At 45.3% G+C, this 14,960-nt stretch overlaps 1 protein-coding gene across 4 annotated transcripts in view; it reads right to left on the reverse strand.

The window, feature by feature from the left end:
• NSD2 (nuclear receptor binding SET domain protein 2) overlaps positions 1 to 10,479 on the reverse strand; it is a 74,453-nt gene extending 63,974 nt beyond the window's left edge. For 2 of the 4 annotated variants that reach the window (XR_014511352.1, XM_083440710.1), the window contains exon 1: positions 9,801 to 10,000. The gene's annotated coding sequence lies outside the window, so the exon portion shown is untranslated. Of the gene's footprint in view, positions 1 to 9,800; positions 10,001 to 10,110 lie in introns of those variants that run through there. The other 2 variants (XM_083440709.1, XM_083440708.1) reach the window with 2 other exon arrangements.
• Between the last annotated feature and the right edge of the window lie 4,481 nt (positions 10,480 to 14,960).

The raw sequence follows: 14,960 nt of genomic DNA on the forward strand, positions 1-14,960 counted from the left end.
CGGCAATCCCTCATCTTCTGCTGCTTCCACCCAGGCTTCTCACACATTCGAGGCCAAGATATCAAACCAAAGGACCAACAGTGAAATAGGAGTCTTTGTGGGTCTGAGGTTGATCAACTACATTCAGGAGGGAATTGAAGGCACAACTGGCTTGACTGTCTCAAGAGATGGCAAAGCACTGATTCTCCAGACTCTCTGCCCGACATAGTAACATAATTTCGCCTCAATATTTTATTTTTTTAAGGTTACTTACTACAAGTGGGATAACCTATTTCAAAGAACTACACACCTTTTCTCTTCAACAGGAGAAATATAACCCAGCAGACTTCCTTAACGGGATACAAAAACTGTAGAATGGCTAGAAGTATAGGTCTTTAATCTGCTACCACATAGCAAATGCAGAGCACACTGAGGTATCACGTCCAACAAAGAGTGAAACAACTGCACTCTGGACACTGCAAGCTCCACTGCCCCAGAAACTGGTCAATCAAGAACCTGAGGCTAACCTGCAGAACACAATTCCTACAAAAAAAGAGCACAAAAGACAGCTGTGAGGACCCAAGTAGAACCATGCTCGGAAAGAACCAAGCAATGTCCTGGGAGTGCAGGAATGCAAAAAGATTATAGAAGCTCTACTGTGAGTTCCAGAAGCAGCCATCAATAAAACTGAATGACAACATCAACCTAGGGCTGCCAGAACATTGTTGTCCAATTGGAGAACAGCCACCAGTCTACTGAACACCTCAACAACAACACTCCCCCAAAATATCTCCTGAGCTTATTAGAAATTAGGAGCTGCCTGTATCACTGCAGATTCTCCCATCATTTCTGCTGTTGGGCGGTCTGTGAATGTAGCTTCCCAGCTGCTGCCCTCTCTGGGACACAGAGAGTCACTGAAGTAGGGTCCCTGGAAGTCACTGCATCAAGTAAGGGTATAACACATAGGCAAACTAAGGCCCCCGAGACTTCTAAATCTGGCCTGCGGACGGTCCGGGAATCAGCATGTTTTTACATGAGTAGAATGTGTCCTTTTATTTAAAATGCATCTCTGGGTTATTTGTGGGGCATAGGAATTCATCCATCCCCCCCCCCAAAAAAAATATAGTCCAGCTCCCCACAAGGACTGAGGGACAGTGGACCAGCCCCCTGCTGAAAAAGTTTGCTGACCCCTGGTATACCACAAATGTCCTTGGTGAAGTGAAGCCAACAGCTATACAGGACGTCTGGGAAGAAAACCATTCCTGACAAAGGAAAAGGGGCATTAGCAGTGCCTCACATCTGACTGAATCTCGCAGAATGAAGAGAGATCTGCTACCCCGATCAACTACCATCATCCTACAGAACAGGGCCTGCCCAATACATTTCGGCACCTGAAGCAAACCACAAAATGGTGGTTCCCCACCAGGGAACAGTGTTAGAAACTCAGGTATATGAGCTTGGCGCCAAATGGCTCCTTAAAACCATGGTTACAGTGGCCAAATCAGAATGTCTAGTTTTCATTTTGAGGAACAACTGCTCTAAAGTCTTGTTTTCAAATGATGGACTAACTGCGATTGATTATCAGTTAAACGTCTGGCTTAGTTCAGAAGACAACTTTGAGCTCGGTTAAGAGCTTTGAGAATTTAAATAAGTTACTTGACCAAGGGACAGTCCAACCTCTTTCTCTTAATGGCTCCTGCTCCTGCTCAGGATGCACAGAAAAAGGCAATTCGGTTCCTGAAATTCATTCTGACTGCGCAGATAAAATATAACTGATAGAATTCTACAGGATATGTTAGTGTGTGAAAACAGCCCAGATCCAATGATCCCAAATGGTGGACATGTCAGGCGCCTTCCTGACACCCAAGCATCTTCACTTGGTCACAAATGGCCAATTTTGAACACTGCCAGGGAAGGAGGAGTGAGGATCTATATGTTAACAAGGGGGAAGAAAGATCTACTTTGGGATCTGATGCCCCAAGGATCCTGCTCCCCTAGGCAGCCACCTCACCTTGCTTTATGGGTGGGCCAGGCCTGCTACAGAAACAGCACTAGAGCGAAAGAGACAAAAGGAAATATACAGGAGGGATTTAATATTTTTTTAAAAGGCGGCAATGTAAGAGGAAGAGTCAACAAGATAGTGGAGGGAGTAAAGAGCAGGGAGAAGAAGTGAGAACTACAACAGAATGACAGGGGTCAGTGAATGTTTTCAGCAGGGGGTTGGTCCACTGTCCCTCAGACCTTGTGGGGGGCCAGACTATATTTTGAAGGAGGGGGGAGGAGAGCAAATTCCTATGCCCCACAAATAACCCAGAGATGCATTTTAAATACAGTGGTACCTCGGGTTAAGAACTTAATTCGTTCCATAGGTCTGTTCTTAACCTGAAACTGTTCTTAACCTGAAGCACCACTTTAGCTAATGGGGCCTCCTGCTGCCGCCGCGCCACCGGAGCCCGATTTCTGTTCTTATCCTGAAGCAAAATTTCTGGGTTAGTGGAGTGTGTAACCTGAAGTGTATGTAACCTGAAGCGTATATAACCCGAGGTACCACTGTAAAAGCACACTCATGTAAAAACACGCTGATTCCAGGACCGTCTGCGGGCCAGATTTAGATGGCGATTGGGCTGTATCCGGCCCCTGGGCCTTAGTTTGCCTACCCATGAGCTAACCAGACACCCATGCCAGACATTGGGGGGGGGGGGCAGCAAACACTACTGAAAATGCTTGCTACACATTCACACAAGAAAGCCAAATGCTGCTAAAAATCCAAACACACACCACAGAACAGAAAAAGGGGGAAAGGAGACACCAAATGCTACTCACTAATGAGAAATCAATGCAGAGGGAACAACAAACACTACTCACTAAAGCTTTCAAGCCAAAGAGAAAGAGCTCTACTGAGAAGATAAAATAGAAAAATAAAGAACAAGCCTGAGAAGCCTTAGAGAGAGAGAAGCAGACAAATGATAGTTGAAGACAGGCTTGAGCTTGCTTTACAAAGGCAAAACAAACTTATTTTATTCAATAAATACACATGGGGAAAGAGTAAGTGTAATGTAATGTAATGAAATGAAATAAAAAATAAAAAGATTAGCAATGAATGAGACATTATTAGTAAAAAAAACGTAAGGGGGAATTGAGATTGCCATACTTAACATTATAAAACATTAAGACAACATTGAAGTATAATTCAAAAAGTAAGCAAGAAGTGGATTATACTGGAACAAGAAATAGCACAAAGGAATTTATGGGTCCTGCCCTTTTGCATTTTCAACTCACTGTTACAACCATTAAATAACCATTATACTGTAGGCATGCTGAAGATCTAGAAGAAATGTCAGTACTGGCTACTCCTTACTTGCTCATCTCTGATACCACCAAGTTACTATCAGCAGGCGATGGATATGAATTTGCATAACAGCATCCTATCACTAGGGTGGGGGAGATTCTTCGGCTGTAGAGCTTTTACAATAACAGCCCAATTTCTCTGGAGCAAGCTTTGGGGACTCAGGTCTGAATTGGCTGCAGGCTCACTAATTTCAACATTTATTAGCTGATCAAGCCCTAAAGGCTCAAGGTAATATTAGAAGAAAAGTTATAGCTGACCCTAGGACATAAGGGTAGGGGGTTAGTTTTTAGTCTTTACGCTAAACTCCTAAAAATCTCTATTCTATTGGAATTTAAGGGTAATGGGGAAAAAATATTTGCAGATAAATTTGGTAGCCAGCATCTCCACTGCACAAAAATGGAAAACATTAAAGGATTAAAATATTGGCTCCAATAGTTTTTTTGTTTTTTAAAATCATATACGTCTTAATGTTGGACCCAAATTTCAATAAAAATGTATAAATACAAAAGCAAACAAACAAAAATCCCAAAAATTATACCAGCTGATGTTTCCAGTCTGTTTTCAGGTAAGCACTCCCTACATAAGAAACATTACAGCAGTTTAATCTGGATATATCCAGTAGATGTGTGGCCGAGGCCAGCTGTGCTTTCTCCAGATAGTCTGGTTTGCCAGTTGCAGTCCTAAGGCTAAAGGCACCCCTAGCCACTTGAGGTCAACTGATTCAGAAATAGCCCTAAATTGCATACCTGACAACTCTGTACAAAACAAGCTGCAACTCTCCATGCACACCAGTGGTCTTCCCAAACAATACTTTATCTTATCTGGATAAAACTGACACCAGTTTTAACTTTTTGCCTGCCTCCCAGGGATTAGCATTAGATAATCTATGTGATTGGTGATCTGCAAACCTTTGGATGACCTCTCTTGGAAGTTTCATGTAGGAATTAAAAAAGTATGGGAGACTGGTTGGAATCCTGAGACACCACAAAGGCCAATGGCCTTTGGGTGTTAAAAGTAGTCAATTAACACTATCTTCTAAACATGGCATAGTCAACCTCGGCCCTACAGCTCCCATGATCCCTAGCTAACAGGACCAGTGGTCAGAGATGATGGGAATTGTAGTCCCAAAACATCTGGAGGGCCAAGGTTGCCTATGCCTGTTCTAAACCTCCCCCCACCAAAAAGGGGGCTATATGCTGTAACACAGCCTCTCTCAACATTGGATCCCCAGATGTTGTTGGACTATAACTCCTAGCATACCTAGCCAGCATGGCTAGTGGTCAGAGATGGTGAAAGATGTCCAAGAACATCTGATTGAGAAAGGCTGCTGTACTCTATGTTGACTGGCAAGAAGGAAATTTATTTGTAGCATTCATTAGGCAAAACCTTGTTAATACCCCCATTGAGAAAACACTGGTCCCCTGCATAGGATACTATTCACATCTTAAAACTATGGACATCTGTATTCAAAACAGACATGGAGGGATGTGCAAAACACATCAGCTAACGCAAGCTCAGGAATGATTTTTCCCATGAGCAATGATGAAAATAGCTCCTATTGCTCACTTTATAAGATGCATTCCTGTGCATGCCTGCTTGAGAGTATAGGCAACTCCCAATTTACACAGGACTTATGTTGGAAGGCTCTGCACATTTATGTGAAACACCACTGAAAAAGCCTGCAAACACCCTCTAAACCCTTGAAAATACCAGCAGCACTTACCAGATGCCAAACTTCGCCACAATTGCTCCCTCCAAACCTTTTTGCTCAAACTCTCCACAGGCCTCAACGGTCGATGCAAGGGCTCCTGGGGTTGCAATTTCAAAGGCTTGTGGGATTGCTAGGCACTGTTTTTGCAAATTTTTCACGCTTTCTAGGCTCTTTTAGGACCATTTTTAAAGTCACTTTTGGGTTCTGCCCAGTTGCACGTCAATATGACATGTGTAATTTGGTTGTTGCCTATAACCTCAATTAAAATGAATGAGATATACATCGGGATAAACAAGCATATATGATTGCTGTGAGAAAAGCACTTGTGAGGGCCAACTGTAGCACAGTATAATGGTGGGTAGATATAGTGAAGTTGATAACACAGAAGCAGGGAGGTCATATCGCAAATGCAGAATTCATAAAAATAGAAAAGGTAAGCTACTTAGGAGAAAAGTGGTTGGGTGTAGAACCAAATTTGTAGACTATACATTAAAAACCTTGCACTGAAAATCAGAAGGCTTTAGCTTTTATACACAGGCCCACCAAGAGCCTGGTTCAGGGGGTACTGACGTAGCGGGTTGCAAATTAGAAGGATCTGGAGTGCAGGCATTCATTAAGAACTCTTTGAATACATTCCTACTTTTTTGTTTAATGGGACTTACTCCTAGAAGTAGGTGCAGGATTGCAGTCTTGGCTTTGCTAGGAAGGGGCACAAGAATAAAAACATCAGTATCAAGGCAAAACAGAACATAAAGTTGCTTTATAAAAGAGGTGTATAGAAAATAAAATAAGAACTTTTTTAAAAAAATGAGCAATTAGGAAGAATACTGCCTTTCCAAAATGAAAGCGGATCACTCTGCTTTCCTCACTTCCCCAATAACTCATTTTAGGAATGCCCACAACAAACTGAGAATAAGCTCAGGTGAATACAAGTGGACCTTACGCATCCTGCTAAACATACAATAATCAGGCCAGATTAATATAGGTTAGCTTTGAAGTGGAACTGTGCTAATATGGGGAGAGATGGGAAGAAAAACATGACCCTTCATAATACGAAGATGCCTCACTCTGGATAAGGGAGCCAAATTTTGACGCCAATGATACAAATACTAGGCCCCCTTTTGCAGCCATTTTATACCTCCTATATTTTCACAGCAGACATGTGGTGTAGCTTAGATTGAGCTAGCAACTTGCAGAAAGTGAGCAAAAAGAGTGAGTTAAATGAGTTCAAAATGTGAACCTGCACGTGCTCAGAGTATTTCGTTGATGTAGCAATTAAAGCATGGAGGGTGGAGTGATACATGCTTAATTGGCTTTGTGCATGTATTTTATTACTAATGGCTCATCACTTTTTTTGCATATGAATGTTATATTACATTTCTGAACAATCAAATGTCTATTTTTTTACTATTTTTAAATTTAAAAACATTATCGATTGTTTTTATTCTTGAGTTCCTTCTAAGATTTAGGCTTGGCATTGTAAAACAGGATTCTTGTGGCTTTAACAGCTCTGTGGCAGGCAGAAATTAAACTGGGTAAGTCTTTGATATGGGAATGCAATTACTGGGAAAACTTTACCTGTTGATAAAAAGGTAAAGGGACCCCTGACCATTAGGTCCAGTCGTGACCGACTCTGGGGTTGCGGCGCTCATCTCGCTTTATTGGCCGAGGGGGTCATGTGGCCAGCATGACTAAGCCACTTCTGACGAACCAGAGCAGCGCACGGAAACGCCGTTTACCTTCCCGCCAGAGCGGTACCTATTTATCTACTTGCACTTTGACGTGCTTTCGAACTGCTAGGTTGGCAGGAGCAGGGACCTAGCAACGGGAGCTCACCCCGTCATGGAGATTCAACCGCCGGCCTTCTGATCGGCAAGTGCTAGGTCTGTGGCTTAACCCACAGCGCTACCCGTGTCCCTTTACCTGTTGATAGGTAAAAGGTAAAGGACCCCTGGACAGTTAAGTCCAGTCAAAGGCGACTATAGGGTTGCTGCGCTCATCTCTCTTTCAGGCCGAGGTAGTTTGCATTTGTCCGCAGACATGTGGCTAGCATGACTAAACCGCGTCTGGCGCAATGGAACACCATGATGGAAACCAGAGTGTACGGAAACGCCGTTTACCTTCCCACTGCTTGCACTTTACGTGCTTTTGAACTGCTAGGTTGGCAGGAACTGGGACTGAACAATGGAAGCTCATCCCATCGCGGGGATTCAAACCACCCACCTTCTGATCAGCAAGCCCAAGAGACTCAGTGGTTTAGACCCCAGTGCCACCCGCATCCCTACCTGTTGATATTGTGCATCTCAGATATCTTATTACCCGTGCAGAGCCCCTGACATTTTACGGGGGGGGGGGGGGGGCTCACCTGCAAAAGGGGGCACAAATTTTCATGACACATGAAATGCAAGCGAATGTGTCTCTTTTGCAAGTGCAGCAGAGGACTGAATCAACATACAGCATACTGTTGGCATCGCTGATGGGTGGGATAGCTCAGTTGGCAGGGCATGAGACTCTTAATCTCAGGATTTGAACCCCACATTGAGAAAAAAGATTGCAGGGGTCCAACTAGATGATCCTCATGGTCCCTTCCAACTCTCCTATTCTATGATTAGAAATGGAATTGTAAAATCTCATTGGAGCAGTGATGGGGGGGGAATCCATTAGATTCTGGGCAGAAACTGTTCAGTTTCTTATGCTCAGCTGTGGGTTCTTTTGGACAAAAGACTTCTTTTAAATCCAGCTTCAAGCCTTGGGCAGGGTGGAGTGGAGGACACGGCTTTGCTTGGACAGGTAGATGACAAAATAAACTGCAAAAAGCATTTGGAGCTTTGCTCAGATTACTGGGATCTTCAGGGTGGCTCAGGAGAAGAGTTCCACATTATTTAAGAGGCCCTCATATTTCACAATACAGTGGTGCCTCGCAAGACGAAATTAATTCATTCTGTGAGTTTTTTCGTCTTGTGAATTTTTTTCGTCTTGTGAATTTTTTCGTCTTGCGAAGCACCACTGTGTATTGACGGTTTCCCATAGGAATGCATTGGCATTTTTTTTAAAAAGGCGCAAGACGTTTTCATCTTGCGAAGCAAGCCCATAGGGAAATCCGTCTTGCGAAGCAACTCAGAAAATGAAAAACTCTTTCGTTCTGCGAGTTTTTCGTATTGCGAGGTACCACTGTACATGGTGATTGGCACAAGGTCACTCAATGAGCTTCGTGGCCAAGCGAGAATGTTAGCAAGTCTCAACACAAAAGTCCTGGTTGCCATCGGTTCTTAACTCAGTTGGGCTTACTTCTTTTTATACATCCATAGGATTGTACTATGTACCAATGACTGCTGCTCTGAGGCAGCACCAGGCTACTTTTTAAGCAAATTGTTTTTGTTATTTAAACATGCATTGATTTTTGTATAAAATCATGGGAATAGTGATAAATGATACCCATTATAAATCAGTTTATACAGCTAAAACAAGAAGAGACCAATCAAACAAAATCAATTGCCAAGTACCAATGAAGGAATCAAATCCAAGCCTTTGTAAGCAAAACAACACCTGAGTTCTAATATTTCACATTTTTGTTAAACAGACCAGTTTAATATGCTCTACAAAAGAACTGTATAAAGAATGTCACACTTTTAAAGCAGATAGATGTTAGTTATATGCTCTAGCTTTAAAAGTCCTTTTGATTTCCATTCCCATCACATTTTAGCAATTGCACACCCCCTCCTTTGTCATGTTTTCATTGTGAACTCATGGGAGCACGATGCACTTTATGGGCAATCCTCAGGTCAGCGCATAAGTTTACTGTTTACTGAATACCATCTAACAGCTGCACAGCAAATGTTGTATTTCAAGAGACTGAAGAACCAATCTATTAATGCACTGTACATTAAAGCAATTTAACATTACAAAGATTCAGCAAGTGTGCACCTCTGGTGCCTTCAATGGAGTCTATTTCCCCACTTCCATGCCTTTTAATTAGGTGACCCAAAAGCCCTAGGTTTCAAAACCCTAGGAAGTCGGTCTCTCTGATCAATTGCCCCAGACTGGCTTGCGCATCCCTAGGAATGCAGAAACCCATGCACGTGGCAACGCGAAATAAAAGAGCGATCTATTATTGGCTTTTTATTTCCTTAGGGGGAAAAAAAAATCTGAAACGTTTCAGTCCTAGGAGATGCAAGACCGTGTGGCCCCCTTCCCCTCTGGGGAAAAAAAAACCCAGCAGCTGCTGCGTCCCAGAGGCGTCCTTTGCAATCCCATTTCCCCAGTGGAACTGCGACCGAGGCTTTCCCTCTTGCCAGAAGGACATCGGGCCAAGCTGGCGATGTGCGGGCGGGCGGGGTTTGGTTGGTGGGTGGTCAGGAGAAAAGGTCTTCCCAGGCCAATCGCCCCCCTTCACAGCCAGGCTTAAGCCGAAGAGGGAGCGCGCCCCAGGAGGGCTTATTGCATCCCTTTCCTATAAGCCGAGCAGCAGGGCTGGCGCACCGCATCCCCAACCGCACAGCGCTCCCTTGGTGGGGAATGAATCAAACATGGCTTCCTTCCCTGCCCATACGTTCCCGGAGTTGCATCCTCGCCCCCTCCCTCCCGCAGCCCAGGCAAGAAGCGGCGGCGGCAGCTGCTGCCTCCGGCCAAGGGAAGCCCTCGAGCGGGCGACCCCGCAACCGGGTCCCGAGGCCGAGGGAGGAGAAAAGCCTCCCAGCGCTCCCCGGCCCCCGGTCCTCCCCCGAGACCCTCCCAACTCCGGGCCCCGGTTCCACTTCTGACCCTTTCTTCCCGAGTTACGTCTCCCGCAGAGGCGAAGCAGGAAGGCGCCCCGACCCCGGCGCGGGGAAGCGGCCGGCCCCGAGGGGCGTCTTTCTGGGGTGGGGGGTGCGAGGGGGCGCCGGAACCCCCCGAGGCCGGGAAGGAGAGGAGGCGCCTGAGGGGAAAAAGCGGCTCCGTGCCTCGGAAGGAGGCAGGCGGGAACCGGAGACCCCCCCCCCCGGGAGACGGGCGCGCGGGAAAGAACGGCAGGCGCGCCCCCGCCCCGCAACCCCTGAGGGGAGGCCGGCCGGCCCTCCCGCCACTGACCTGCTGCTGCTGCTGAGGCGCTCTGAGGCGGGGGCCTCGCTCTTTCTCTCTCTCTCGGCCGCCTCGTCTTCCCTTCCCGGGCGGTGGGCTCCTTCTTCCCCGGCCGCCCCCTCCTCCCCCGAGCAAGCGAGAGAGCGAACGGGCCGCCGACAGACCGAGCGAGCGAGCGAGCGTCCCCTTTGGTCTCCGCCTCCTGCGCCTCACCGCCGCCGCCGCCGCCCCCCCCCCCGCAGCCCAAAACCAGCGCGAAAAATGCGCCGCTCTGATTGGCCGGCGCCGCCTTCGCGCCGCAACTCCCGAAGCGGTTCATTCAAACCAGCCGCGCAAGCCGGAGGGGAGGGGCGCGCACGCGGCGCCCTCGGGTGGGAGGGGGAGGGAGGGAGGTGGACCCGATTCGGAGGCAGGACGCGAGCGAGCGAAGGAGGGAGGGAGGAGAATCGCGCGCTGACCTGCCCACAGCTCGCGATCCGGAACCCTTAAATACTTGCCTGGCTTTATATATCCGAACACACACCCACAAGGCTCTTCGTTGAGAAAACCGTAGCAAAATCCATTTTAAATCATAATATTCTTGATATAAATAGACAGATAGGTACTGTAACATAAGAAACCATAAACAAAATCCGTTTTATGTGGAGCCCTTTCATAAGGTTCCAGAGCCTTTCGCAGCATTAAAACGGTATTAACAAGAACATAAAAACGGGTGGGAGGTTTTAACGTATTTATTATCCCCCATAGTTTTAATGCATATATGTGGGGTGGATTCGTTGGTTGCAAGTTGCTTTGGGTTGCCTTAGGCAAGAGAAAGTGCCTAACAAATTTAAATAACACCAACAGCATCCTTATAAAAAATGGTATTAAGATAAGCAGCAGAAAAGCAGTTGCTTGATTGATGGTGCAAGCCTAGAGTTGGAAGGGACACTGAGGGTCATCTAGTCCAACCCCCTGCAATGCAGGAGTCTCAGCTAAAGCATCCGTGACAGATGGCCATCCAATCTCTGCTTAAAAACTTCCAAGGAAGGAGAGTCCAGTTCATCGGCTCCAGAGGGAGTCAGTTCCACTGTTCAACAGCTCTTACTGACCGAAGTTCTTCCTGATGTTTAGGAGGAAATTCCTTTCTTGTAACTTAAATCCATTGAAAGGAGAAAGGAGGAAACAAGCTTGCTCCATCTTCTGTAATGGATGCTGAGGAATGGTGCAAGGAATGCCATGGGAACAAGGCTCAGAGCCCAGGGCAGGGGCAAAACTAGGTTTCATTTCACCTGGTCAAAGACCCAGTTTGGCACCACACACAGGCTGGGAGCCTCAATGGTGCCCAGCAAGCCTCCTGTTATGTACTGAGTTGAATAGGATCCAAAATGCAGCAGTCTGATTGGTCCTAGAACAAAAGGATTCAGAATGCAGCAGTCTGATTGGTCCTAGAACAATGCAGCAGAATGATTGGTCTGCAGGAGCCACCCAATCCAGCTCCAGGTGGAAGCGAATCCACAAATTGATTGGCCTACAGGAGAATCCCAGAATTAGCCAGTCATGTGCAGCCCATTGTGTCAATAATGTATATAAAGCAGATATTGTGGGGGAACTTCCATTCCTCCTCAACACCATGAGCTGAAAAAAAAGCATGAAATCCACTCTTGACTCTGAGTATATTTCACCTCCCCACCCCCAATAGCTACGGCTCTGCCCGGGAAGTGGTGGTGGGACAAAAATGAGTAGTCAGAAGGAAAAGAGGGAGAAGACTTGGAAGAGGTGTTGAAAACTGCAGAGGTAACAGGGCTTGGTGAGCCAGGAAAGTCGAGAGAGAAGGGAGAAGTCCTGAATGGGAGGCTGAAGCAGGTGAGTGGCAGGAGGGAGGTCAAGAGGCAGAGGTGAGTCTGGCTAGTGAACAGTCAGGGGTGTCTCCACCTCCTGCTGCAACAAGCTTCCCTCCCCCTGACTCCCAGAACCAGGAGAGGCATGAAATGGGCAGAGCAAAGACAGGCTGCACACAGACAACAGTCTCTGATTGCTTGGGGAAAGCCCTGGAGAGGAGACATATACATCTACTAGAAAGTGGGGCCTTTAATCTGGGCAACTGGTTTCATGGAGTACATGCAGCCTACATGGAATAAGCTGCTGTGCTCATTTAGGCCTGAAATTCAGCCAAGTCTGTGAAGATTGTGTTTTTGCTATTAAACAGTTAACGTCAACGTTGAACTTTTATGATTTATTAACCTACACGCTCTGTTACATCTTCCAGCTCTTTAGATATTTGAAGATGGCTATCATCCTCTTTTTCAGGCTAAGCATACCCATTTTATTAATGAAAACAGGGACACCTTTGTGAATTCCTAACACCCTTTTCTTCACACCAAGAATTACTGCCAGAGTCATCACCCATTGTACAATGCTGAAGGCTTTGCTTTGCCTACTGTATAATATATTACTTTACTCTGTAATAGCCTTTCCTGCACTGGCTTCCAAAGGAAGATTCATTCTGCTCCATCTAGATATTTTTTATGCTGGCCCTGCCCACAACACATCCAGCCTCCATTTGTTGCATGGCATCATATAACCAACATGCTTAAGTTTAATTAATGCATGAAGGAGTTAATGCCTTGCGGAAACTGTACTACCAGACCTAGGTAGGTAACTCCCCTGCAACTTGAGAGAAAGATAATGAAGGCCATTTTCACTTCAGTCTACTAGAAAAGCTTAATATGTGAAGACAGGCTGAGCTGGTTGCTGCAGCTCAGACCTGATGGCTCTTTCAAGCCATTATTGTGTTCCTATACCAGTAATTTAGAAACTTTCACCGCTGTAACTAAGTCGTATTTTATTGCCTGTGCAACTTTTTTTGAATACTGTGAGGAAAAGCACATGAATATGACCTTTGAAGAGTTAGTAAGTACAGTACAGTAAATTAAAGACTAACAAGTGTGTAGTCTTTTTCTATACCAGGGGAAGAAGGGAACTCTTGAAGAAACTCATAAGGGCATACATTAAAGGTATAATAGCCTATGTTTCTGTGCTTTACTTTGCTGCATATTTTGTGATTTTTAAATCCCTGCTGGGGTTCTCACCAAGGAGTACTTGCACCAAACTTGGATTTTGACATCCAGGAATTAATATGGTAAAATGTGGGCCAGACAAAATAACTGTTAGGTGGATTTGTAGCTGGTTGACTGACACCAAACTGGGAGGGGTAGTTAATGCCACAGAAGACAGCACCGGTATTCAATATCAACTTAATAGATTGTAGAACTGGGCCAAAACGATCAAAATGAATTTCATTGAGGATGAATGTAAGCTTCTAGCTGAACATGAGCCAACAAGTGTGATGCAGCAGCAAAAAGGGAAAAAGAAAAGAAGATAATGCTATTCTAGACTGCATCAACTGTAATGTCCAGATCCTGGTAAGTCATAGGTCTACTCAATTCTGTCTTGGTCAAACCACACCTGGAGTACTGTTCTGGAAGCCACAATAAGAAGGGTGTTGACAAGAGGAAATGTGTGCAAATGAGGGCAACCAGGATGATCAGGGGTCTGGAAACCAAGCCTTGTGAGGGAAGGTTGAGGGAATTGGGTATGTTTAGCCTGGAAAAGAGGAGGTTGAGAGGAGAAACGACAGCCATTTAAAATTTTTAAAGATAAAAGCTTCTTTTCCCCTGCTCGAGGGTAGGACTCAAATCAATGGCTTCAAGCTACAAGAAATGAGATTCCAACTAAACATCAGAAATAAGTGACAGCAAGAGCTGTTTGACAGTGGAACAAACTCCCATGGAAGGTGGTAGACTCCTTCCTTGGGAGGTTTTTAAGCAGAGGCTGGATGGCCCTTTGTCATGGATGCTTTAGCTGAGATTTCTGCATGGGGGTGGGCTAGTTGTCTCTCCCGGTCACTTCCAACTCTACAGTTCTATGGTTTTCCCAGCCTGATTAATTTACTTTATTTAAGGAGATGCTCTGAACTGGATGAGGTTTACTGCTAGGTGGATTTGTAGGGGGCCAACTAAGGAAACCCCAGGATTGCTTACTTATGGTTCCTTGTCATCCTGGGGGGGGGGGGGGGAAGTGGCGAGTGCCACATGGTTTTTTGTCCTAGGCCAGTTGTAGTTCAATGTAGGGCTTTTTCCCCCAGCCAGAACTAACTTAAACTCAGCTTTGGCACCTCTCAATTGGGTGCCATTCCCATTATAAGAGGCACCTCTTTTTTCTAGAAAAATAGCACGTGCTGTAGAGGTCAAGAGTGCTGGAATCGGACCTGGGAGAGCCCTGGGTTCAAATGTTCCCTTGAAGCTCGCTGGGTGTGATGTCCATTGCCTCTCTCGGCCTAGCCTGTGCCACAGGGTCATTGTTGTGAAGCTAAAGATGGGCTACACCCAAGAATTACAAGCGATAGAAAAATGGCAGATGAAGATGATGGATTTTTCGGAGCTAGCCGACCTAACTGGAAGAGTCCGCGACCAGAAGGAGGAGTATCAAGAGTGGATTAAATTTAATGATTACTTCGTTAAATATGTTAAGTTAAATTAACTGAAAACAGCTTGCAGATACTTAATTGGCTTAGGATTTTATTTATGTTAAGTGATGAAGTAATATGTTTAATTTCATAATGTGAAGATCTAAGGATGTTAATGTTTAAGTTACATTTTGTAAGAACTGTGATTTGGAAAACCGTTAAAAGGATATGCAATGAAATTCAACCAAGGGGAAGCGAGGAAGTCACCTAAAAATGTTAATAAGTGTAATTTTCAATAAAGCTATGATTTATGTTTGTTTGTTTATAATGTTGTGAAAACCATGGGCTACACGGAGGAAAAGGAGGCTACAAATGTAATAATAATAATAATAATTAATAGTAATACAGTAATCCTA

Source organism: Podarcis tiliguerta, assembly GCF_965153285.1.
Source record: "Podarcis tiliguerta genome assembly, chromosome: 5".
Classification (NCBI taxonomy): Eukaryota; Metazoa; Chordata; class Lepidosauria; order Squamata; family Lacertidae; genus Podarcis; species Podarcis tiliguerta.